Genomic DNA, 25,565 nt, shown 5'->3' with positions numbered 1-25,565 from the left:
TGGATGCCAGGCTCTCCAATCTGGCCTGAGGTCTCCATCAGTGCTTTGTCTCACCTGCAGTGTGGAGACGCCTCACCAGCTCCTGCTACTCAGTGCTCATAATCACTTCTGCATGGAGCCGTGTCCTCCACTCTCTTCTCTGGCCCTCAAACATCCCACAGACTACAGAGGTCCTCCCCAGGGGTGTGTGTGTGTGTGCTTGTGTGTGTGTTCCCTCACAGGGTATTCTCAGCAAATACCACCCTCAATGCACTTCTCTTCTTCAAATATGAATGCGCCTGTAGTCTACACCCTACACAATCGTGCTGTATGCAGTGGCATCACCGAGTCACTGTATAACAGGTCTGGTTTTCTCATGTCTTATCTCCCCAGTGGGATCAGGTAGTGCCCAGATGAAGGCTGTCTCACAACTTCCACAGTTAATGAACTGAATGAAGATGTAAGAAATCTTTGCAGAGGCAATGAGAATTATAGAAAAGAGCTTGGAATCTGAAGTCCAGACTTAAGTTTGGAATTATAACTCAGCCATCTACCAGTTGTGTAGCTGTGGGCAAATTATTAAATCTCTCTGAGCCTCAAGTTCTTTGTATATAAAATGAAGTTAGGGGGACCAGGGAAAATAGCTCATGTAAAAAGCCTGGCAGAGTGCCTGGTATATGCAGAGGACTCAAAAAATGCCAGTTCCCATTTCCTTTTTGAGCACCCCAATAAAAAGACCAGAACCTAGAGTCTCCATCTCTCTCCCTCTCCACCTCTGTCTTACAGACACTCTCTGTCTCTCAGACAAAATCCCCAGCAATCGATATCTGTGTGAGAATAATGCACAGGGTAAAAAGAAACCACAGTCATCGAAACCAACAATATAAAGAGGATGCACCTGACCTAAGGAAAGCTCTTGTTTTACTTGTATCTCAGTCTTCTCAGTTCAGAAAGGATGCAAATGCACAAAAACGTATTGGAGCCACATTGTCTTAGTCGGCTCAGCTGCTGTAACAAAACATCATAGACTGAGTGGCTTAAATACTTATTTCTCCCGGTCCTGGAGGCTGGAAGCCTGAGATCAGGAGGCCAGCATGGCTGGGCTCTGGTGCATCACTTCCTGACCTGTATACACCAACCCTGCAGCGTCCTGATGTGGCATCAATCCCATCATGAGGACCTCACCCACATGACCTAATCTAACCCTAATTAACCCCCAAGGTCACACCTCCAAATACCATCATATTGGAAATTGGAGTTTTGACCTATGGATGTGTGGGGGACACACATAGCACATGTCATGTAAGCATCACTCATAAAACTGCAAAGTGTCCCCTCAGTGTATTTCATGGCTCTGAAGGTGCTATATGGTTATTTTCTAACAGTAAACACTTTACTGGCTTATTATTTGATAACATTTTTTGGTAATATTGTATCAATAATTTAAAGCAGAAGTTGTTTCTACACACAAAATTTGTAAAGAATGCCAAAGTTTTCTTTGTAGAGTCAAACAAATTAGGAGACTTCTCTAACTGAGTGTTTTGCATGAGTTTTTGTTTCAGAAATAGTACACAATAGACAAAGAGAGATAAGGAGAAAAAACCAGACTGAAAGAGATAATGCAGTTCCATACTCTCTCAATACCTTTGGGCCGAGATACCAAAATACCTCAAAATGCGATGGTCATCACTGGAATTGCTTGACTGAAAGCAGCAAAAAAAGCATTTTATCCCATATCCACCCCTGAGTATGAGATCACAGCCATGTTGAATGTCCTAGAGTTCTCCAACTTCTGGCATCTAGAAACATCCCTTTTACTACTCCCATTCAACTCACCCAGTAAGAGAGAGCCTCCTCTCCGCTGAGCCCTGTGTTTCAGAGACTGGTGCCTTTTTAATTCTCTAGTTTCACCCATCTTATTATTGTCTCGCATCGAGGCAGCTCTCATGGAAGTAAGTGTTATGATGAAGGGCTAGATGCTGTGAGAGAGGAAAGGGGGAAAGGAGGAGGATAAGTAGGAGGAAGACAGGGAAACTGCTAAATACCAGAAAATATATGTATGTGTAAAATCCATTAAAAGCGCCAGAACTGCAGAGGAAAGAGCTTTTGAGCTGGAGATCAGTTCTTTGGCAACTTGGGACAAAATGCTACTATGATTTTTTTTTTGATTATGCATTCCCAAACTTAAATCAACAGTGTTTACACCAAATGACGCTATCCTTAATGGGCATCTACAAGCCTGATCAACAGCAATGGTATTAACTCGACAGCTCACCAGGTATGGCACCTGTGTCTACCCACTTGCTCGGGCCAAGGAATCTGGGAGTCATCCTTGAGCATGGCCGCTCTCATCCCAATCGTCGCCAATTCGCCATCAAGTTCTCTCAACTCTACATTCCAAAGACACCTCTAATTCATTCAAATTTCCTGTGTCTTCACTCTTACCAGCCTCGGCCATCACCTTTCATGAAGACCCGTCCAATGAAAGTTACTTCTCTCTGCACCTCTATCCTTTCTCCTCCCAATCAACCCATTCCCGAACAGTAGCCAGAATGATCTCTAGAAAAGGCAAGTCTGACTATGTCGCTCACTATGTTCAAATCCTTTTACCGGCTTCCTGACATTAAAAAAAAAAACCAAAACATCAAAATTGTTAACAAGCCCTAGAAGTTGTGGCCTGGCCTGGCCACTAACTTGCCTCTGCAACTGCTCCTTTTCTCTCACCCCTTCCCTCTCTCATGCAGCCTCTTCTCACCCACCTGCCCTCTCCTCCTCAGACACGCCCAGTGCGTTCCTGTGTCAGCCCTTAGGCACACGCTGTTCTATTGGAAGCACACGCCACCAGCCATAGTGCCTTTTATCCACCTGACTCCTACTGATTCTCCAGATTTTGGCTTGGATGCTACCTTCTCAGGGAGACTTTTCCTGACTCCAGAGTTTAGTTTAGGATCCCTGTTGCATTGTCTCATGGCATTACTTAAATTTTCTCCAAGACACTTGGTGTAATTGTAGTCTTATAGCCACTTGTGTAGTTTTATATGTTATTTTTATTTATTTAATTTGGGGGGCTGTAATTAGGTTCATTTACTTATTTTAATGAAGGTACTGAGGACCGAACCCAGGACCTGGTGCATGCTAAGCGCACACTCTACCACTGAGCTACACCCTCCCCACACCATGTGATTTTTTTTTTTTAATTTAACGCTTGTATCCACTATTCTCTACTCCAAGTACCAAGAAGGTAAAAACTGGCTTTTTTTTTCTTTTTTGCCATTGTATCCTCAAGCTTAGCACAGCATGTAGAACATAGTGTCAGTGCTTTGTTGAATTAATTCATTAGTAAATTCCATTTGCTTTTCTTTAATCAAGCAGCTGTGTTCCCATACTTCTGTGCCTATAACAGCTACCACTGTTGAGCACTCACTGTGTAGCAGGCACATGCTAAGCATGCCACATACCTCCTGTTTGTGGCAACTCTGTAATGCAATGCAATATCGTCCCCATTGTATAAATAGATAACTGAGCCACTCAAGGTCACAGACTGGTAAAACTGAGATTCAATGCAAAGCCTTTCATTTTCTTAAACAACTCACTATACTGCTCCTTTGCGAGGAGAGAGCAATTAAACGGGGGGGGGGGCGGGGAGAAGAGTTGAGAAGCATGCGTTTTGTTCTGCTATCTGCTGTTACTGTTTCAGCCAATCAGAGATACGATTTTTCTCTGTGTTTGTCATTTCCATTGACAATGACTCTTACCACCGCATGCTGAATGGAGAAACTGTTTCCAGTTTCCAAAGGATGTTAAGCCAGGGGCAGGGATGAATTGCAGCCTCTCTCTTCCAGTCTTTTGAGTTTGTTTTAAATATAAATACATAGGATTTCTCTGTTACTGCCTTCAACACTGGTTTCCCTGCCTGGCATCCTTGCTGGCCAAAGACTGTGGATGAATGAGACAGCAGTGTGCGTGTTGCAGGATTCACACCAGAGAAAAAGAATGGAGCTATTTCCAAGGGAAATTACATACACCTTAGTTTGGCTTTAATCAAAATGGTGAATGTTATTGTTTAATCACTTTTGTAAACAGCAACCAACTCTCCTGCCATAGGATTATCTCAACCTGCAACATTATGCATTAAAAATCCTGGAAATAGCCAACTCCTCTGTCTCATAAATATACCTTCAGGCCTTTGCTCCTCCAAAACAGTTCCCTTGGTGACAAGTCTGTTCCCTGGGTGATAACTGATGGATTCCTTCTGGATGTCACTCTGAGGATGACTTTAATCTGAAGCAAGGCTTCAGTTCCTTCTAAGGCATTAAAAACAGGATACAATCATGGCTCTCCTGAGGACGAAAAATGGAATTTTCTTGTAAGCAGGGAAAGGCCCCATTCTGTGCTAAAACCTCAGGAAAATGCCGGTAGAGTTGCTCTGGAGACACATCACCACGCTCTTGTCCACTCTGTCTAGCTCAGGCCTGTGTCTGGACTCTCAGCAAGGTGTGAAATGTCTGCTTTGCCAGAAACGTCACTAGTGAGTGCACTTTACTTAGCCTCCTCTCATCACTGAAGTGACAGTATTTCACAGCCCTGGAGAGAACCTTAAGACAGCACATCCTGCTAAGCCAATTTATGGAAGAGAGCCTTATTTTTCCTGTTAACCTATTTTTGTGGGAGACTTCAACAGCAGTCAATAATAATCTCTGGCATTTCTTGTTTATTTATAAAAATGTTTATCATCCATGTACTTATTTCTGCCCATTAAACATCAGGTGTTTCAAGGGGAAAAAAATAAAGCAATTAAAAACTTTAAAGGAAGCCAAAATCATTTTTACAACACAATTATTTTTCTCCGATTTCCTGCAGATGATAAAATAGCCTAGTCCACAGGGGCGGGAAAACAAAATTGATGTCCACCTAAAACCACTCAAAGTTTCCCACAGGAATCATCAGGAGGCAAGCAAAATATCCTAATGCTACATGTCCACTTGGGCCGTTGTTCTGAGAATCCTGTCTCATTTTATAGAGTATTTTAGGTAGGAAATGCACCTGCTACATATGTTAGTTCTCTAACTTAAGCCTTTCAGATCACAGTGAGGTTTTATTTTAATAGCCTCGTTGAGAAGCCTTGATATAATGTCACTTAAATCATTACTGCTATTAAAAACAGGATCTGAAGAGTTCACGTTGCCATAATAAAGTGCTAAATTTTTGTTATGACAAAATTTATAATCTTAAAGCCACAGATGGATATATCAATAGTCTATCCAACAGAGGTTTCAATACTCCTGTTCCACTTGCTTATCAACATGGTTGACTATTCCAGATTGTTTTGTGTTTTTTTCCAAAATCCTGCAATAAGTAATTACCTGCCAACTTTCTCTTAGTGTCTTCTAAATGAATATTCCAGGGGGACAAGGACATACAGAGACACTGCCACGGCAAGGGAAGAGCTGTGAATGCAGAAGTGAAAGAGAAGGAACGTAAACTCTAACGCAGATTCTGTTTCTCGTTTCTTTGGCCGTTTCACTTCTATCCCTCATGACGTGGCTGTTCTCAGATTATGCTGTGAGGGCTACACCATTTTTTTTTTAACTTTATTACCTACTCTCCAGAATATCAGTCCTACTATAGTACTTCGACTCTTTAATTGTGAGGGGAACGACTCAGAAGCAACATTTTGATAATCCCACATTATGAGGAAAGAATACATTTTATCGTGTTTTCACTCTGCTGATGTCCCCCAAAGTCACACAGTTATTAAGAGACACGAATGGTAAAGGTGACCAAGGAAAGTATTCAGGCACAGAGATATTTTTTATCATTTGCTTACCATTACTAGGTACTTAATACAATCGTTACGAATGAACATTTAGTGGGCAAACAGAGGGAGAGGGTGATCTGAAGCTGTAAGTGGCCATGGCAGCTTCCGCCTCCTGAGAGAACACCTATTCTCTCTGGAACACCACGAAACACATTGTTGAGCTATTTGGTTGTGGGAGAAAGAAAAGCTTAGAGGACAGAAACAAGAAGAATTAAATGATTTCTCTGCATGATTAAGGACAAGCTTGGGTGTTCCCAAGAAGATGAGGACAGTGGAATAGGTTGGCAGAGAGGAAGAGAGATGTTCAGAAAGGTAGGAAAATTGAGCCCCATATGGGTGAGCCACTGAGACTTTTGAGAATATGGCAAAATCTCAATTTTAAATTGTCTACATATAGGCTACAATGTAATCTTGCCCACAAACTTTAGTGACTGACTGCTAATTACATAGCCTTGGGTCACTGATACTATGGGACAAGAAGGGTCACAGTGTTACCCACATGTGGGGGGTAGGGGGGGCACTGGCAAAGAGCTGCAACATACTTGCATTGATGACATAATCCACAACTAAATGAATTCAATGGTAGCAGAAACCAGAGCCACTGAGAGAAACATAAACCACTCAAGTCTCCGCATAGAAGTAGAAAAAGGCGTTTCAAAAGTCAGGGTACTTACTGCTCCTCACAGGAATATATCTGTGTTATTAGTAGTGCAAACATCATTCACTTCTCTTCACTTAAATATGTTTCCAGCCTTCTTCCAGACGTTGGTAGCACGAGTGGTGTGTAAACCCTAAGCGTGAGAAGCAAGCCTACACTACGTAACACTGTGCTGGCTCTGTTTAATTGTGGAGGTTAGGAGGTTGTTGAAGACTCTCTGCTTGGTGGGTTTCACACATCTCTGGTGTTGAATAACTATTTTTGAGCTGTATGATCTCAATCTCATTTAATTCTCACAGCACACCTATATAGTAGGTACCTGTAGCTCCATTTTTTAAAACTGAAGTCTAGCTGCTTTACAATTTTGTGTTACTTTTAGATGTACAGCAAAGTGATTCAGTTAAATATACATATTTTCCTCTTTTCCATTATAGGTATTGAATATAGCTCCCTGTGCTGTACAGCAAAGCCTTGTTGTTCATCTATTTTATATATATAGTGGTGTGTATCTGTAACTCCATCTTACAGATGAGAAAACTGGGGTTCAAAAGTTAAGTCACTTGTTCAAGAGTCACACAAACAGTAAGAGACAGTCAGGATTGGACCCATGCCTACCAGGCTCCAAAGCCTGCGGCTATCCTGTCTTCTGAAATGAGCTTAAAAGAAAGAGGCGTGTCATTCTGAGAAGAAAACCAAAGACGTCCCCCTCGAGTCAATCTCTGGTCTCGGGAGGAATTTGGTCCATGAAACAGAGACCTTTGCGCGGATCTGTCTTATGGGGGAAAATATGAGCCCCACTGGGAACAAAGAAGAGAACTTTTGTGTCTTTTCCTGTAATATCCAGGATACCAAAAACAAGCTAGAGTAGCCCTAATGCATTCAGGATGGGAAAGAATTTAGCAATGTGGGTAAGGTCACCTTGAGGTCCACAGTGCAGATCTGGGTTCAGATTTGTCTGTGGTATTCACTTCCCTGTCTCTGTTTCTTCATCTGAAAAATGGGTGTTGTAATAGTGTCTACATCCCAGAGTGGCTGTGAGGATGAAGTGAAATAATGCAGCTAGGTTACCTGGCATGTGCGCCTCACATAAAGCTAGCAACAAAGATGATCACGTGTGACACTAACACTGCTGCTGAAATGGACAGAAGTGTCCTGGATCCCAGGATACCAATTATGCTTTCTTTTCATTACAATTCCTCCTGATATGCTTGATCAGGAGTCTTTATAAGGTGATAACAAAGGACTTTTTAGTAAGGTCTTTGTCCTAGTATTTTCCATGAGGGCTGAAGGAAAGAAAACCCAAGGAAGATCAACTGAGTCTTTCACATCATACAGGTAATGATGGCAAAAGGAGCAGGTTACTATTAGCAATTTTTACTACATTTTATTGGTTTAAATTGTACGGTGGTTTAAGGAACAATGTACTCTAAACACTGTAGCCCCTAGCAGCCAGCAGTGTGTCCGCTTGTTTTTTAAAGCACATAGGAAGAAATGTTGCCTAAATGAATAGCATTGCTTTTCGGAGTTCTCTTTTGCTAACCTAGGAAAATCACAGCAAAATCCAAGCTAATTAATATAAAATAAATAAATGAATATCCCTATATAGGTCACGAAGAGGATGAGAAAAATGACACCTATTTTCTATCTCACTGACAAAGACACTTTAAAAAACAAGCAGACATACCGCTGGCTTCTGAGTGTGTTCAACTAATTGGAAAAACACTGAATTTTGAACAGACTCCTCTGTCTGCTTAAGGACACATTTTGCCACCCAGGAATATAGTTGCTAATGTGAATTAAAGCAATGCATTCAGGCCCATCTCAATACTTTGCAGAAAAGGCACAGAACATGGTGGCGATGTGGTCTGTCTTTTTGACAGATGGACTCCAATTTAGCCATCACACCCCCAAAGGGTTAAACCACAGCGACATGTTAAAGGCAGAGGGAAAAGTACTGAGGAAATAATCAATTTTCTCTGCTGCATGCTACTTCTAGAAGGTTGCTGCTGTAATAAAATTAGGATGCCACTTTATTATTCCGGTGAAAGTAATTTTATTTACTTTTTCAGTCAACACATACACACAGGGCGGTGAGAGCAATCAGCGGCTGCACTTGTTAGCTCACTGATTAAATATGTTGTCACCTAACTCTGAACTAATTAAAGGAAATTGAAGCTGTTTGTGCATTAGCCAACATGGTATTAACTTTGTTAACCGAGGTTTCTGAGCTTGCTTCCTCTTTTCTCTGCCATATTTTTTTTTTAAATCACTTTTCTTTTTCACTAGCAACTTAACCCAGAGTAACCAAAACCTGCTAGAGTTATCTCTGAATCTTTGGGATGTATTTACAATAGCTACTCACATCTCTTGCCATTTGATTGTGGAAGACACTCTAAATAAAAAGGACTAGAGAACTATAGGAGCCAGAAATATAAAACTAATTAATATGTTTTAACTACGCTTTCTTCTACAAGATGGCTCTACTGGTGAGTGGACCTATGAATTTCTGGTAGAAGTAAACCTGTGGATGAATTTAAGGCAGAGCATCAGGCAGCTGACCCTCTGGGCCAACCTGAACCCTGAGAGCTCTGTAACTCCACTCCCCTGGTCTCTCAAACCTGCTGCCTGAAAGTATCCTGGCCAATGGGATTGTCACTGTTTACAGCCCTGTGTTCAATAACCCCATCATCTAGCTGTCTCCTAAAGTGGATCTGTCTATTTCCAAAAGCAGATAGATGTCAGTAGGTTGTTTTTCCCAAAATGCTAGCTCTGAAATATTTATCTTTTGCTTTCTTTATTTTTTTATGCTAGTGAAAAAAGTAGCAGGGCTTCAGGGATACAAAAGAGAAAGTTTTTGAAGTGCTTTAAAGGAAGGGGAGAGAAAAAAAGAAACAGAAAGATCTAGAACAAAAGTTGAACTACTTGCTGTACCAAGGCTGCTTCACTAAGGCTGCTCTCCCACATGAGAAAATACCAGTGCTGTTCTTTGTACTTATATAATGCATTTAACTTTTTCAAAGCACTTCACCTATATTATCCTGTGGAATCCAGCAACTGGCTTTTATAAATGGAAAGGACACTGTGATCCTAGGGTGCTTCTAGAAATTCCAAGCCAAAAACCCTGTCGGGTTTAATTAAAGGAAAAGTGTCCAGAAGAGAATCAAACCAGTGCTAATCAACCAGCATGTAGGTCATCAGGAGAAGACAAAGCCTGTCCATTTAAATGGTTGAGAATTCAACAGTTTAAGTAACATAATAGCAATTCCAAGCAGGACTAAATGTATGGGGATCAGCTGGAACCACTTTTAGCTGAGCTTGATTGATTTAGTTTTTACAACACCAGCCAGCCAAACAAGTAAACAAAGGTTTTTCAACTCCCAGTGGTTATATTGACTTTAAACTCATTGTCTGTATCTTATCAGATTTTGAGAATTATAAACCCAGGAGACTGGCAATCTGGGATCAAAACTGGGGGAGGGAAGAGGCAATGCTTGCAGATTTTAAAATTCAAAAAGAAAAAAAAAATAAGCTTGAAACACAGCACAGAATAGTAAGTGGAAAATAAAATCAGTGCAGCTAGTGAGCAATACACCTGGAGTATTAAATTCATTTTTTAAAAGAATTAAAGTCTATGAATTAGAAAAGAAGTGCCTTGGGTAAGTTACTCGTCAAGGCGTTTCTCTAAGATCTCCTGCAGCATTAATAGATTATGACTGTGAGGAATACCTTGAAAACACGTTTAGCAGCGTCTCCATCATGCAGTTGTGTACTTCATTAGTTGTTAATAGAAAAGAGAACAAGCCGTTTATTAAGGAAAAAGAAAAAGAAACTTCTCAGGGGCTATCAAAGCCATTTGTAAACTTTGACTGGATCTAGACTTTCTCAGAATTTTCCATGAATTTCCAGACACAGTCCCAATACACTCTGGTGGCTGGCCCTTGTTAGCGGCCAACTTAATCCATCAACTGCTTTAACCGAAAGCCCCGGAGAGAGCTGAGGCAGCCAAAGGTATGGACTCTCCCAGCACAGCGGAGGAGACGTCCCCTCAGTAGCTATGGAGACGTGGCCCAGGACTGCTTTTCCACTAAAAGGATGTAATTGCTAATGTAGTTATTGACTTGATGGATCTGTCCCAGCTTAGCTTATGTCATTAGGGCTGTTTCCTCAGCCATTTTAGGATGAAATTTCCTAGGTATCTTACTACAAAGAAAAGGTCTTCCTTTTCTCTTTTTTTCCCAACGTGTCATTATAATTGATTCATCTAAGGCTCACAATGTACTGAGAGCTATGTAACACATGGTTACAATCCCTCAGCAGTTTATGTTTTAAATATGCCCTCGCAGTGAATCGGAAAGCAGCCTCCGTATATGAGATCCCTAAGATGCCTGTGGAAAAAAGCTTTGCTACTTTCATGAGTCAGTTATTTTTGGCCACTTATGGTTCATCGATCCTCTTAAACAGTTGCTTGATCACTTCCTTGTTCATCAAAATATGGGCAATGCCGCCAAGGAAGCAGTTGTAGCCAAAATCCCTGAATTCTCCTCTTGCAGGGTAGGCGATGCGAAAAACCAACTCCCAGTCGCAAATTAGAAGACCAAACCCTTTATTTTCCATGTTAGCCAAAGGAAGATCTCCTAGTCATCACATAATAGTCATCACAACCAGCGCATAAATCCAAGTCAGAAGTATGTTCGCTACGACAGCCAGGAAGGTTGGTTCCTTCAGCGATGACAGATTCCTTTGATCCAAATCTGAGGAATAAAACTACTCATTATAACTCTAAAGATAGTGTTTCCTGGAAGGGGCAAAGAAACTGAAGCAAAACAGAACCCACGTACGAACTCAGTGATTTTGAAATCCACGTTTTCAGGATTGAATGCAGAGCCCATCTGCCCTGAAGCGGTGCGACGTGGTGTGTGAGTGAAGGAGTTAATGCCATGCTTCTCACCCCGGCCCTCACCACACTGTAATTAAAGTGGTGTCAGCCCTCCTTCCACTCAAACCTGTGGTATGATTTTCAGAGGTTTATGACTCAAACATAAAAATTCATTCTACGCTGAAAACTGGCACTAGGCAATGAAACTCGAGAACACAGTTTTTGTAGAGAAAATTATTTCAGCTCTTTAAGGTTATAGAAACTTTTTTTTTCAGTTTCCATGCTCACATAATAAAAATAAATCTGTTCCATATATACGAATTTTCTATGAGTTTACTGAATTTCAATAACCTATGATGCTTAAAGCTCTACAATACTTATTTTTATACCTCCTCTCACCCTTGAATGGAAGGTTTTGATCAAGCAAGTATTGGGACTTTGCAGAATCTGAACTGGAAGGAAGCACAAGGGGGCATCAGATCTGATCTCTTTCCTCCAAGCATTTTCCCTGCTGATGCTTCTTTCCTTCCCCTTACTTCCTTCTGCACACTGTTGACAGGGGAAGACTCATTTCTTCCTTGGGTTTCTCAATTATTTTTTTTAAATCTGTAGCACTTCCAGGGAAATGACAATATCTATCCTATTGGGAATAAAAGAGAACTTTGCTATTTTTATAAACTGTCTCTAGAAGAATCTGCGGTAAGGAGGGTAATGTGATTGGTGCCTCAAAGGCCATTGATCAAAAGAGGTGGTTGGCTGTTATGGGTGATAAGAAACATCTTCTCCTTTGAGGAGGCAGGAACCTATTATGAAGCAATGGAATCAGAAGGGTGGATGAATTTTTCAGATGTAGGAGTTACATACCTATTCTTCTATCAGTTTCTACAGGTATAAAACCCTTTTAAAGTCCCACATTACTACATGGCATTTGCTTCATAAGAAGATCTTAAAAAGAATGATGATTCATTTATGAATTCAAAGATTCCTCCCTTGAAGTAGCAAATATTATTACCAAAAAAGATGAATTCATTCTTTAAGCATTTTCTTTCTCTATTCTTGTTAAAACGGTAAACATAATACAAAATTAGCTTATGCTGTATACTGATATTCTGCTTTTGAAACTTACTTTTAAATTTAATAACAGTAAATATCTTCCCATTCCATTAAGAAAAAGTATAAACAAAGAAATTCGGCCCTAAATCTGTTCCCTGATGAACTATACATATTTCCATATTAAGCATGCTATTTTAATTCCACTGATTTAAAATAATTTGGAAGCTAAAGAATATATTATGGAAATCCTTCAGGAAAAAAGAAAACAATTATTATTTTAGTTACTTTAAAAGAAGAACAAGTTAGAAGAAATGAAATAAAATTTCCATTTAATCAACATCTGTTTTGTGTGAGGCAGTTTCCTATGCACTTTACATTTATATATTTGCTTAAGGAAGCCAAAAAAAATTTCAGTTGTAGCTGATGCTTTGTCCAAGAGGTTAAAAGAGTCTAAATTGAAGGGACAGGAAGGGGATGAACGAAAGCACCAGATTAGAGTAAACTTCAACATTGCTATTAAAGAATGTTCTTTCTCACATTCTGTGAGTGCACGTAACATATGACCCAGGGCCACAGGCAGAGGCATGGACTGCCCTCGGAAAGCGCACAGGAAAAATTAACCCCTCCACCAAGTCGATCAAGCCATAAGCTTGCCGTGATTTACACTCTCCCGACAAGCGTGAGGCAATGAAAGTGCTCTTGTATTCTGCCTTCCTTTGTAAAAGCTGAGTATCTCCAAATGGCAGGGCTCCATCCTGACTCATATTTTTTACAAGTTGAGCTTCCTCTCCCAGGAAAAGAATGGAATATTCCAGGTGATCAGAGAATAGCGAGAGGAAACCGAAGGAGTTTTGGCTTGTGTGCAGCAGCAAGAAAAATGTTTCCAATGACCCAGTTTAAAGGACTATCACCTGGTAGGGCATAAAGAAGACACGACAGCCTGCAGGACGAGCAGAAGTCCCTTGATCAGAGGGGAAACAATTCAATTTGACACCGCTCTGACTTTGGGCCAAGACCACCAACAGAGCATGCCTTGCAAGTGGCACTTAGGATCCTTGCTCAAAGGACAGGCTGGACTGGGAACCAGAATGTGCAAAACTGCTGATGGGCTTGTACGATTTTCAGCCACATCAGCACACACAGGAAGGGACTCTGTCAATTCGGCCCTCTCTAAGTGCACTGGGCAGAGATGGAAAGCGAATGTAGCTTTTAAAAACTAGGGGAAAATCCTCCCCAGCAAAGAGTCTGTAAATAGCAAAAATATTTTTTTCCCCAGGATGAAGCTGAGTCTTTGTTTTTGTTCGTTGTTGTATCTTTTGTTTTAAATGTATTTACAGTAATTTTCCAAATGAGAATATAGACTCACACTTCCCTTTTAATAATTATTTTTCTAAAACAAAAAGGTACTCTATCAAAGCCTGTATTTTGAGCACTTGCTACTTTCATTTCAATCTAAAAAGGTTGTACAAAACAGAACTGAGGTATAGATATGGCCTCCTTATGTTCTGAATTTTCTCATAATCCCCAAACTTATATAATGTTTTTCAAGTAAACTTTCTGTGAGATATGCACTAATAGATCAAAATACTTTTGTATCTTTTGAGGTCTTCTGATTCACGAATCAATCTAGATTTTGGATCATAATTTATATTTTAGTGCTCAAACCATAATGAGGGCATTTGTAGATTTGTGGAGGAGCTCTGAACAGACCTCTGGTTTTTTTAATGGGTACCAGCAAGAAGAAATGATCGTTCAATTACTTGTGCCTGAAACTTTTCAGTTCACATTGACTGAAAAAGCTGCCCGAACTCCTAATCTACTAACCCAACTTCCCCGAGTCTAATTCCTCCTCCCCACGCACGCTCATAACGTCTTAGACTCGAGAAAGAAAAAGTGTGCTGTTCAGAGCATGACACTCCCCGCTGCCCTCTGTGACGTGCACGTTGCCCACAGTCTGTGCTGGGCCCTGGACTTGCTGCTTCCTCTCCCCTCGTGGATCACAGACCCCCACACCCCATGCCCTGGGTCCCTGGCATTGAACTTCTCACCGCAGGCCAGGTTCTAGTTCTTGGATTCTCTTTCCAATCCTTATCAAAACTTATTTTCTGCAAACTGTCACCTTGGAAAAGACCAAATTCAGTACATAATCACCTAGTAATGCTCACCCTTTACGTCTCTCACTAAATTCCACTCCAGGAGCCTTTCCTCGAGCTTCAGAACGCACAGGCTCTTCTAGTGTATGCTTTAAAGAACTTTGTCCTTTGCAGGGCCAACTGCAATAGTCATCATGTAACTATTCGTACAATCATTTGTTTAACGTCTGTCTTTCCGACTGTTCTGTAAGATGCCTGACAAAGGGAACTTGAGCCCTCAGCTCCCAGCACAGTGCCTGGCAGACATGAAACACTCACCACTGCTGCAAAGTCAACAGTCACTGGTGATTTAATGTATTATTCCTCACATGAGCATTCATCTTTTAAAGAGAGAGAAGGGGAGCCTGTTTATGGGGCTGCCTCGTGTACCGGTACTATGACAGGCCCAAAAGCATTACCTCACTGGTCCCTCAGGAACTCTGCGAGGGACGGATTCTGATTCTCATGCAAATTCCTTACTCAAGGTCCCACAGCTAGGCTAGGGTGTCAACCCAAATCTGCCTGACTCCTAATTATTTTCACTGCATCTTCCTCTTGTTCCTGAGGAAAATAATCTCCAGGACAGACTGTAAACATTTCTTTCTGACCCTTCATTCACATCACAGAGGTGAGCGCCCATGTTATTTATGAGCTTTAGCAGGTCTCATTGCTTGCCCTCCTGCTCTCTAGAATCCTTTGTCTGTGCAACAACCAGAGCAATCTTAAAATATAAATAAGGCATGCCACTCTCCTACCTTAAAGCGTCCAAGTTTTTCAGTGCGCCTAGAACAAAGTCCAAATTCCTTGCAATGGCCAACAAGGCCCTCTGTGATCTGGCCTCTGCCGACTTTTCAGGCCTCGTCTCTTACCACTCACCTGACCCCCTTTGCTCACTGCGTACGCCTCATCATGCTGGTCCCCTTCGTCATTCTAGACCTCACCAAGCTCGTTCCCATCTTAGGACTTCTGTGCTCTTCTCTCCTTCTGAAGTCCCACTGTCCTGGCATTCATATGGCTGCATCCTTCTTGCCAGTCAGGAAACTCCTCTGACCCCCAGGAACACAGCACCCCTAACGAGATCCCTGTCACCACCCCCGTTACTACTCGGAGATATTTTCTCGTCCTGCCGAGTCCGGTCTCCACCCAGCAGACTCTCGGTATTCAGGCCTCAGTCTGATCATCACTTCCTTAGAGGAGCTACTCCTAAAACTTCAGGGAGGGCAGGTCCCCAACGGTAGGTTTTTAAAAACCTTTTTCTCTGCTAAAATTATAACCTTAAGATTAAATATTGGTGCTAACTAACCCTTTTAACTAACTGGTACCTGCTTGGTTTTTTGTGCGCTTTCCCAAACATACACGTGAATACAAGCTCCTTGAGAGGAGGCTCTTACGTGTCTGTGTTTTTCACTGTTGTATCACCCAGAAATGTGGCCCTTCTTTCTTGAAATTTACAGTGTGTAGAAAACAGACTTCAAATAGTTAATTATTATTTTAAGTAATTAAGTATTATTATGTACTATATATTGAAAATTGATCATTTATTATGTTATTTATTTTATTATTATAACTATGTAAGTATAATTATTTAAAGTGAACATTTATTTAAGTGTTTTAATTATTTAAATACTTCAAATTAGTAATTTAAAGTGTGATGAGAATTACAAAGGAGAAAGCACCGGGCAGCGTGGGGACGTGAGAACAGAGACGCACCTAGTCTAGCCTGAATAAAGGAGAGGTCAAGAAAGCCTCCCAATCCAGTGATGGTTGAGCTGAGCCCTGAAACGTGAGTAGCAGTTAGCCAGGCAGGGAGTGGAAGCAGGGCGGGGCGGCGAGGGAGCAGGGGAAGAATAGTCCAGGCATCTATAAGCACGTGTGCCTCCTATACTCCACCCAGGCAGCCCCTCACTCTCTGTCCGGTTGCCTTGTTCTCTTCATAGAATTCACAGCCGTCTGAAATACACTATTTTCTTTGTTTATGGTCTGTCCCTCTAAACCATTAAAAGAAAAGTTCCATGAGAGCAGGGACTTTGTCAGTCTTGCTTTGCACTGTACTTGAGTGCTTAGGACAGTGGCCTTCATTTAGGACATGATTGATATGTGAATTTTAAAAGAACATGTGAAGGTCTCGAAACAGTAAAAGTAAAAGCAAGACGCTAAAAGAAAAGCACCAAGTCTGTGATAGAATATGTAAGGAGCCAACAGCATCAGAAAATCTGGGGTGAGGGGGCAAGGTGGGTAAGCAGCATTGGTAAGCGTGTTAGGGAAGAGGGACTTTACCCAGAACTAATGAGAAGATCTGCACTTTAAACAGCTGTCTTACACAATCAGATATATGATTTTAAAACATCACTCTAGCTAAAGCGCAGAGAACAGACTGAAGAGGAGCAAACCTGGAAGAAGAGCAGCCTGTCCTGGAAAGTTTCACCGCTGTCCACGTGAGAAATGGCAGTCTCTTGGACCGGGGCGGAGGCCATGGCAATAGAGAAGAGGAATCAGATTTTAAAAGTATTTGAGTCCTAGAATTGAATTGATGTAACAGATAATTGGATGTAGCAAGTGAAGAGAGAGAAGACCAAGTTTCTTCTCAGCCTGGAGCCACAGACGACTGACGAATCTGCCTAAGCAGGGAAATCACAGGAGCGCAGCAGGCTAGGTGCACAGGGTGAGGGCTCAGTGACGGGGCGGACTGCAGGGGACGCTGAGACCTGCTGGTGGGTCCGTCTAGCCAGCAGGTGGACACACATGTCTAGGCCTGAGGCAGGTGGGTCCAAAGATAAACAGATTTAGGACTGATCTGCATTGTTGTTGGTTAATTGGTTGCTTTTGTTGTCCCTGGGCACTGATAAGGCTCTGAAACCAAACTGCCTGAACTAGCATTCGGGGTCCCCTCCACTTTTGTTCAGTGGTCTTGGCCAAGTGACTATTATCTGCAAGCTTCAGTTTTCTCATTTTCAAAGTAAAGTTAATAAAAGGACTCACTTCACAGGATTGTTTTGAAGGTAAAATGAGACGAAAGAGGTAATAAGCATAAAACATAGCCTGTACAGAGTGAGCTCCTAATAAATGTTAATGATTCTTAGACATTATTAGCCTTTTTGGCATTATAAACTACCCGATTCATGGACTTTTGTTAAACATTATAGGGATAATGCAAAGCCAACAGACTTCTCCAGGTTAAACACTTGCAGTCTTCCTCCACATATAGATCATATAGTTCCAATTTTCAACAACAGGGGTGCCTAAATTCCTATTTACAAGCTGATGCCTTTAATTGACATCATTTTTAACACATCGCATTTCATATTTATTCTGTTTTTCAGATTATACTTTTGTAGACTTTGATAAGTAGTTACCAGAACATAAATATGCATTACTTTGGTAAGGAGGCATTGATAAGGATCAAAGCTACATATCCTAAATTTGTCAGAATTATTTTTTGCTGACTAATCAATGAAAAAGCATTTCAAATGTAATATTATGCTTCCCAGAGGTACATGCTGAAGTCTGCCACTGAATAAGTCGTTCCCTTTTTACCAATATTAGATGATATATGTCTAAAAGCATAAGTAACTTTATCAGCTGTCATTATCTTGTTCCTCTTCTTCATCAAAAGATACTATAGAATGCAACTGAAATGCTAAGTGTAAGGAGAGAGAGATGTGTGTGTGCAGTTGTGTGTGTACACACATACACGTAATCTCATGCACATGCCTATATACCTATGTGCAGAGTAAATGAAAATGGAATGTGAATTGTAAGAAAACAGAACAGTTCTTAAGAGGTAATGAATCTTTGCCCTGGAAGGGACCATAAAAATCACAGTCCATTGGCCTCATCACACAGATACAATATCCGAAATCCAAAGAGCTGGGATAAATTGCCTTAGATCAGGCAATACTGTATGGCAGAGTCATGATGAAACGCTTATCTCCTAACCCACAGCCCAGTATTTCTCCACTATGCCACGGTTAACAGATTTACTACTGCATTTTATTTTAAATTGATTCTGATGGAATTATGAACATGTTTGTCATGCTCAACATTCCGTATCTCCACTGTAGCAGCTAAACAGACTCAAACCATAGTTAAACTGATTATATCTCCTTTATTTAACCACATATTATAGTGTTAAAAATAAATAACCCAAGGTAGACAATTAAAAGATTCATACAGCGAGTCATTGTCTACAAAAGATCTGAAAATAAGGCTGACATCTGTTACAAAGAAGGATTAATTAGGTATTACTTTAAATGATGAATTCTGGCTCCATTTCCCATGAGAACAGTTGGTAAATGTACTGTTCTAATTAGGGATTTGGATCAAAATATCATTTTATTCTAATCATGAAGCCTATTAAGATTTTTATTAATACTATCAGTTTTGCTAACTATGTGCATCACACATGTTTCTAAGACAAGCACAAATACTTTCCCTCTGGTGAAAAAACAATCTTATAAATGGTATAACATTTGTAATTGGGGGATTATTGATTTAGGGCTAAACTACAGCATTATAATTCACTTTTATCATAGCATGCTTTCTTCATAATATTAAAGATATTACTTTATTAAAATCTCATGAGATCCTATACAGTAGTGACAGAAAAAGCAAGGCTATGCCAAGAGGTACAGCATATAGGGCTTAAATCATGGGCTTGTATTCTGCATGTAGGACTAGTTCCTCCAAAAGCATTTTCAAAAGAAAGCATATGTCATGCACCATGCCTCTCTGCTGCCACCTCACTGCCACCTAAATCTAGTCATGGGATTTGCCCCAGCTCTTACAGTGCAGCATGGGAAAGACCATGTAGTGAACAGAAAGAACACAGAAAGTAGCATTTGGAGTCCTGGATTACATCCTGCCTTTACTACTTGCTAGCTGTCTCTTTATGCTGGTTACTACTTAAGCTCCTACACTCTTTCTATCCTCATTTTGTCATGTATAATAGAGGGATAAATTATAATGATAATATGCTCATTTCTCAAGGGTTGTTCTGAGAATTATATGAGCTAATTTATGGGTGTGACATACAGTGTTACTCAAATAATCATTTATTTAATACTCAAGTACCTCTTCTAGAATTTGTGCATAGTTGTTACACATTTTTCAAAAATGTACTAAGCCACCAATAGGTGGGGGGAAGAATAGAGGAAGTTAAAATGAAAACATATGTCAGCAATCAAAAAAAACAAACGAAAAAAAGCCCTGCAAACAAAAGTCCTGGACCAGATGGCTCCAGTGAGGAATTCTACCAAACATACAAAGAAGAGCTCATACTGATCCTTCTCAAACTCATCCAAAAGACTGAAGAGGAGGAAATACTCCCACACTCATTCTATGAAGCCACCATCACCCCGATATCAAAGTCAGACAAAGACACTACCAAAAAAGAAAATTACAGGCCAGTATCATTAATGAACATAGATGCAAAAATTCTCAACAAAATATTAGCAAACAGAATCCAACAATACATAAAAAGATCATACACTATGATCAAGTTGGATTCATCCCAGGGACACAAGGATGGTTCAACATACGCAAATCAATCAACATGATATACCACATCAACAAAAGGACAAAAATCACATGATCTCAACAGATGCAGAAAAAGTGTTTGATAAAATTCAGCACCAATTTGTGATTAAAAAAAAAACTCTTTCTAAAGTGGGTATAGAGGGAACATACCTCAACATAATAAAAATCATTTATGACAAACCCACAGCCAATGTAATACTCAACAGTGAAAAATTCAAAGACTTCCCACTAAAATCTGGAACAATACAAGGATGCCCATTCTCACCACTTCTATTCAACAGTACTGGAAATCCTAGGCATAGCAATCAGACAAGAAAAAGAAATAAAAGGATCCAAATTAGAAGAGAAGAGGTAAAATTGTCACTATATGCAGATGACATACTATATCTAGAAAACCCTAAAAGCTCCACACAAAAACTAATAGAGCTGATAAAGAATTCAGTAGGATAACAGGATACAAGATTAGCATACAGAAATCAGTTGCATTTCTTTACACTAACAAGGAAATATCATACAAGGAAGATAAAGAAACAATCCCTCTTAAAATTGCATCAAAAAAAACTTACGAATAAACCTGGCCAAGGAGGTGAAAGACTTATATGTGGAGAACTACAAAACATTGACTAAGGAAATTAAAAATGATTTAAAGAAATGAAAATATATCCCGTGCTCCTGGATTGGAAGAATTAATATTGTTAAAATTGTCCTACCACCTAAAGCAACCTACAGATTTAATGTGATCTCTACCAAATTGCCCAGAATATTTTTTACAAAACTAAAACAAATAATCCTAAAATTTATATGGAATCACAAAAGACCCAGAATTGCCAAAGCAATACTGAAGAAAAAAAAAAAAAAAAGGCTGAAGGAATAACCCTCCCAGACTTCAGACAATACTATAGAGCTATAGTAATAAAACACTGTGGTACTGGCACAAAAACAGACATATGGTTCAATGGAACAGAACAGAGAGCCCAGAAATAAACCCATGGACTTATGGTCAATCAATCTTTGACAAAGAGGCAAGAATACACAATGGAGAAAAGACAGTCTCTTCAACCTCATGCTATTAGGAAAACAAAATAAATGTATGTAAAGAAAAATATCATATTATATCACTTATATGTAGAATCTAAGAAAAAAGATACAAATGAACTTATTTATAAAACAGAAACAGATTTACAGACATAGAAAACAAACTTAATGGTTACTAGGGTGGAAATGGGGTGGTAAGGGATAAATTGGAAGTACGAGATTTTCAGATACTATGTATGTGTATATATATATGTGTGTATATATATGTGTGTGTATATATATATATATATGATAAACAAATGTGTATATATATGATAGATAAACAAGTTTACACTGTATAGCAGAGAACTATATTCAATATCTTGTAATAATCTATAATGAGAAAGAATATGAAAAGAAGATGTGTATGTATGTGGATGACTGAAACATTATGCTGTACACCAGAAATTGACACAACATTGTAAACTAACTATACTGCAATTAAAAAAATGGAAAACAAATTTGTCCTCCTGTTACATCAATTAAAAATATGGATGTGTGGAAATAAATACTAAATTGCTTACAGATTTATTCTATGTGCTTATTTTTTAATGAATGTTTGATTATTTTTAATAGAAAATAATTAGCTTAATCATACTTAGAGCAACCACAGAAAATTCTCTATTTTAAAATTTTCATTATAATGGGCAGGAAGGTAAAATAGCAAATCATTCTATTAAATAATAGACACTTGGAGATGCTAGTTACATGGGGAGGGCTGCTTTCTTCTAAATGCATCCTCACTGTCACGACTGCACGCTGTCACCTCAAAGGACAAGAAGGTAATGGTGGCTAAGGCAGATGTCATAGCCAGCACTTAGAAGGGAGAGGGGTATTTGCTGGATGGATTTTCATAGACAGAAAGAAGGGAGCCTTGCAAGACCAACGTGCGTGTATTTGTGTAATCAGTCCCTTGCAAACTGCCATTGTTGGTCCCTTCTCACTCTCCTGTATTGCTCTGGCAAAAATCTAAGCACTTGCCTCAGTCATTTACATGCCTCAAGGTCTTTGCAAATCATCTTGTTCAATAAAGAACCCTTCTTTCCTCCACTGTCCCTCTCAGTTGCTTTCTACTTCACTTAGAAGAAAATCTAATTTCTTTAACATGGCCCCCAAGGCTCTGCATGATTTGACCTTTGTCCAGATCTTCAACTCCTGTCATGTTTCTGCATGGCAACCTCACTGAACCAGTTTCAGTTCCTAGAAAACACCAACCTCTTGCCCACCTCAGGTTTTACATATGTTATTTATTTATTTCTTTTTAGAAAACTCCTTCACTTCTCCTCACTCATCAGTTAAAAGTCTTCACTTGACTAAAATGAACTCAGCTCCCTGGGTTCGGTTCAAATATTACGCCACCAACTCTCCAAGCCAAATCAGCTGCCACTCCCCAGCCTTTATTCTCTCTTGCAGAATTCAGTTAATTTACTTCATAGAAGTCACTGCAGTGTTTAATTATACAATCATGTGTATGTTTATGTCCACCTCTTCTAGTAGGTGGTAAACTCCATGAAGCAGGGACATTTCCTGTTTTATTTACCACTGTCACATACTGTCTGGCTCGCAGCCTGGGTTCAATATGTGTAAGTTCCTGAACCAAATGAATAAAATTTCATTACTAGCTACTTGAACAGATGAAGCTATTTAATCTTTGTAATTATTCTATACATAAAATGTTGTCTACCTGTATTAGATAGAACATTTAGTATTGGTGTCTCATATAATATCTACATTTACACAAGGTTTATGACATGGTGTAACTACCTAGAACGTCTTCCAGTTCACAAAGAATCTCCATTTTGTATTATTACATTTGAACTTTCAATCATCACTTTTGTTAGACTATACAACTGAAGTTCAGAAAGATAAGAGACGTGCTAAAATTCACATTCCTAATAAGATGGCAGATCTTTAGATTTTCATGTCAAGTACACTTTACATTATAGTATATTGCTCCAAGACTAAATTTTAAACCTTTGGAGAAATGGGTAGAATCACAGCTTCAATATGCCATTTATTCCCTTGAAGAACGATCATAGGAAACCTTACCTTTGATGCCATTCGTAAGACTGCATTACCAAATTTACCACCACCCCCACCCACCCCCGACAGAACACAATGCTAAATAACTTTCGCATCGAGATGAAAATATTTTAAATGATTTTATCTCAAGACAAGCTACCCCGTCTTGGTTTCCTGGTTCCATGCACTGATTAATACAGGTTAATGTGGTGTGGGAAGAATGTCACCAATTTTGAGGCGGGGAAGATGGTAAGAATTAGAGCTGGCTAGGCCTATCTATTACAACCCTGTCTTCACGGGTCTGTCCTCTCATCAGTAACCCATGTAGCTGTTTTGGTAGTTATTTTCCACGTTTGAACATGCAGGTGGCAAAATCCTGCTCGTGCGGCAATGCAGGCAGGTTATGTGACATTAGCAAACACAGACTCACATAGAGCCATTTCTCAAGGAATTGCTGCTTTCTCTTTATATTAATGAGAATAATAATAGTAATAGGTAACATTTACTGAATACTCGCCACGGTCAAAGCACTAGTTCAGATTTTTTTTAAGTCCTACTTAATTTTACCCTCAAACCGCTCTGTAAAGATATGCTTACTATTTACCATTTTGTTGACAAAGACACTGCATCTCCTAGGTCATAAAAACAAGCTTTAAGACTGTTCAGCTGGTCGGTTGTGCAGCTGGGATTCAAACTCAGATCTGCCTAGTTAAATCCCATTTTCTTTCCATGCTGGCAATATTGATCACTCTTTCCTTTTTGATTAGCAGCGAACTTTGGTTTATCTTCAACGTAGTGATCATTGTTCCTTTTCTGGGTATCTAACGTTTTCCGAACAATCTTTCAAAACCTCTACTGAGAATGGGTATGAAAAACAACCACGAAATGGTAATCACGTGAGGTGAAGGATGTGTTAACTAACCTTATTGTGGTAAACATGTCAATATATAGGTGTATCAAATCAACATCGTACACCTTAGTCTCACACAATGGTACATGTAAAGTATATCCCAGTAAAGTTGGGGAAAAAAGAGTAGGTGAGAGACACGAGCATGAAATCAGACGGAGCAGGAAATCTCATCTTCTCACTTACCAGCTGTTGATCTTGGGCACGTCATCTTATTGCAGTGGCCTCAATTTCCTTGTCTGTGAAATAAGAATAAAAATATTCATAAGCTAATTCATGGGATTCTCATGAGAAATATATAATGTATGTCATGCTCCTATATGTTCCCTAGACCATAGGAGATGTCCAATAGGTAATATTTTTATTACATTTAAAAAAAAATTTTTTAGTATTACTTTAGCATTTATTAGCTGGGTGACTTTGAAAAAGTTACTTAACCTCCCCAGGCTCCATATCCTCTTATCTAAAACGGGGATTATGGCATTATCACCTGTCCGATCATTCTGTCCAAATCAATTTTTGTTCAGACTGGGAAAGCTTTGAGAATATTTTTAAAAAGGCATTGAAACAATTTAGGTAATATAAATTTTAAAACAGTCACTAAAATTGGTTTCACTTATGTTAGTAGATTGACAAAATAGTTCTATACAAAAATATTTATAAAAATAAAATTATTTCTAAAAAATAAGTAATATATATCTGTATACTTTAAAAGAACATGAAAGATTTATAAATTACCTGAGCATTAAAAATAACATAAGCACAATAATCATTCTTGCTATATATTCACATAATTTAAGTAGTTCCTTAGCTACCTTTATCTCATAGCATATCACTGCTATTATTTCTAAAACATGTTTTTATATTTCAGTATTGATTTAGTTTTAATTCTTGCCTATAATCATCCTTAAAATTACATTTTGTAGTCAATAAGTTTGAAACTCATGATACCTCCAATTGCCTTTTTCATGTACAACATAATATTAGAGGAAATATATGAGAACATATTCTGTCTTTGAGAGCTGAGGATCATGGTGTGTTCTGCTAAATTCAAGACAGTCTGAATCATATTTTTCATAATAAATGTGGAAATATTTCAGCTCAGATAATTTCACAGATACCATCTTTTGCCTCCACTCAAAATAATAATGTTCAACAAATATCTTTATAACTAAAACTTGTCAATTAGTTGATTCCTTTTATTATTATTTTGAAGGTTTCCCAAATTTGCATTCTCCAAAATCATTGGTCCTTTCACTTTCATTTTATTATGATACAGAATGTAAATTTATATAAGTAAAACCAGAAGCTAGATCAAGAGATTTTTCCCACCAGCTGAGATATTCCAAAATATAATTATAGGATTGTAAAACTGAATCATGTACATTTACATTCTCATCATTTAATTTGTTCAGTTGTTTCTTTTGTAGGGATAAATTTCAGTGTCTACCTGTTTAAAGGCTTTGTCTTTAATAGTTGAAGTTCCCTTCAAAACTTCAAAAACTGAAATT

General features: G+C 39.2%; 1 long non-coding RNA gene across 1 annotated transcript in view; it reads right to left on the bottom strand.

Moving 5' to 3' along the window:
* Positions 1–25,565, bottom strand: part of LOC140698279 (uncharacterized) — a 159,743-nt gene that overhangs the window by 23,409 nt on the left and 110,769 nt on the right. The window contains exon 2 of the long non-coding RNA XR_012075946.1: positions 24,241–24,293. This is a non-coding gene — a long non-coding RNA (uncharacterized lncRNA). The remainder of the gene's footprint in view (positions 1–24,240; positions 24,294–25,565) is intronic.

Source organism: Vicugna pacos, chromosome 9, assembly GCF_048564905.1.
Source record: "Vicugna pacos chromosome 9, VicPac4, whole genome shotgun sequence".
Lineage (NCBI taxonomy): Eukaryota > Metazoa > Chordata > Mammalia > Artiodactyla > Camelidae > Vicugna > Vicugna pacos.
The sequence above is the reverse complement of the archived record's forward strand: the minus strand, read 5'-3'. Positions and strand labels throughout refer to the sequence as shown.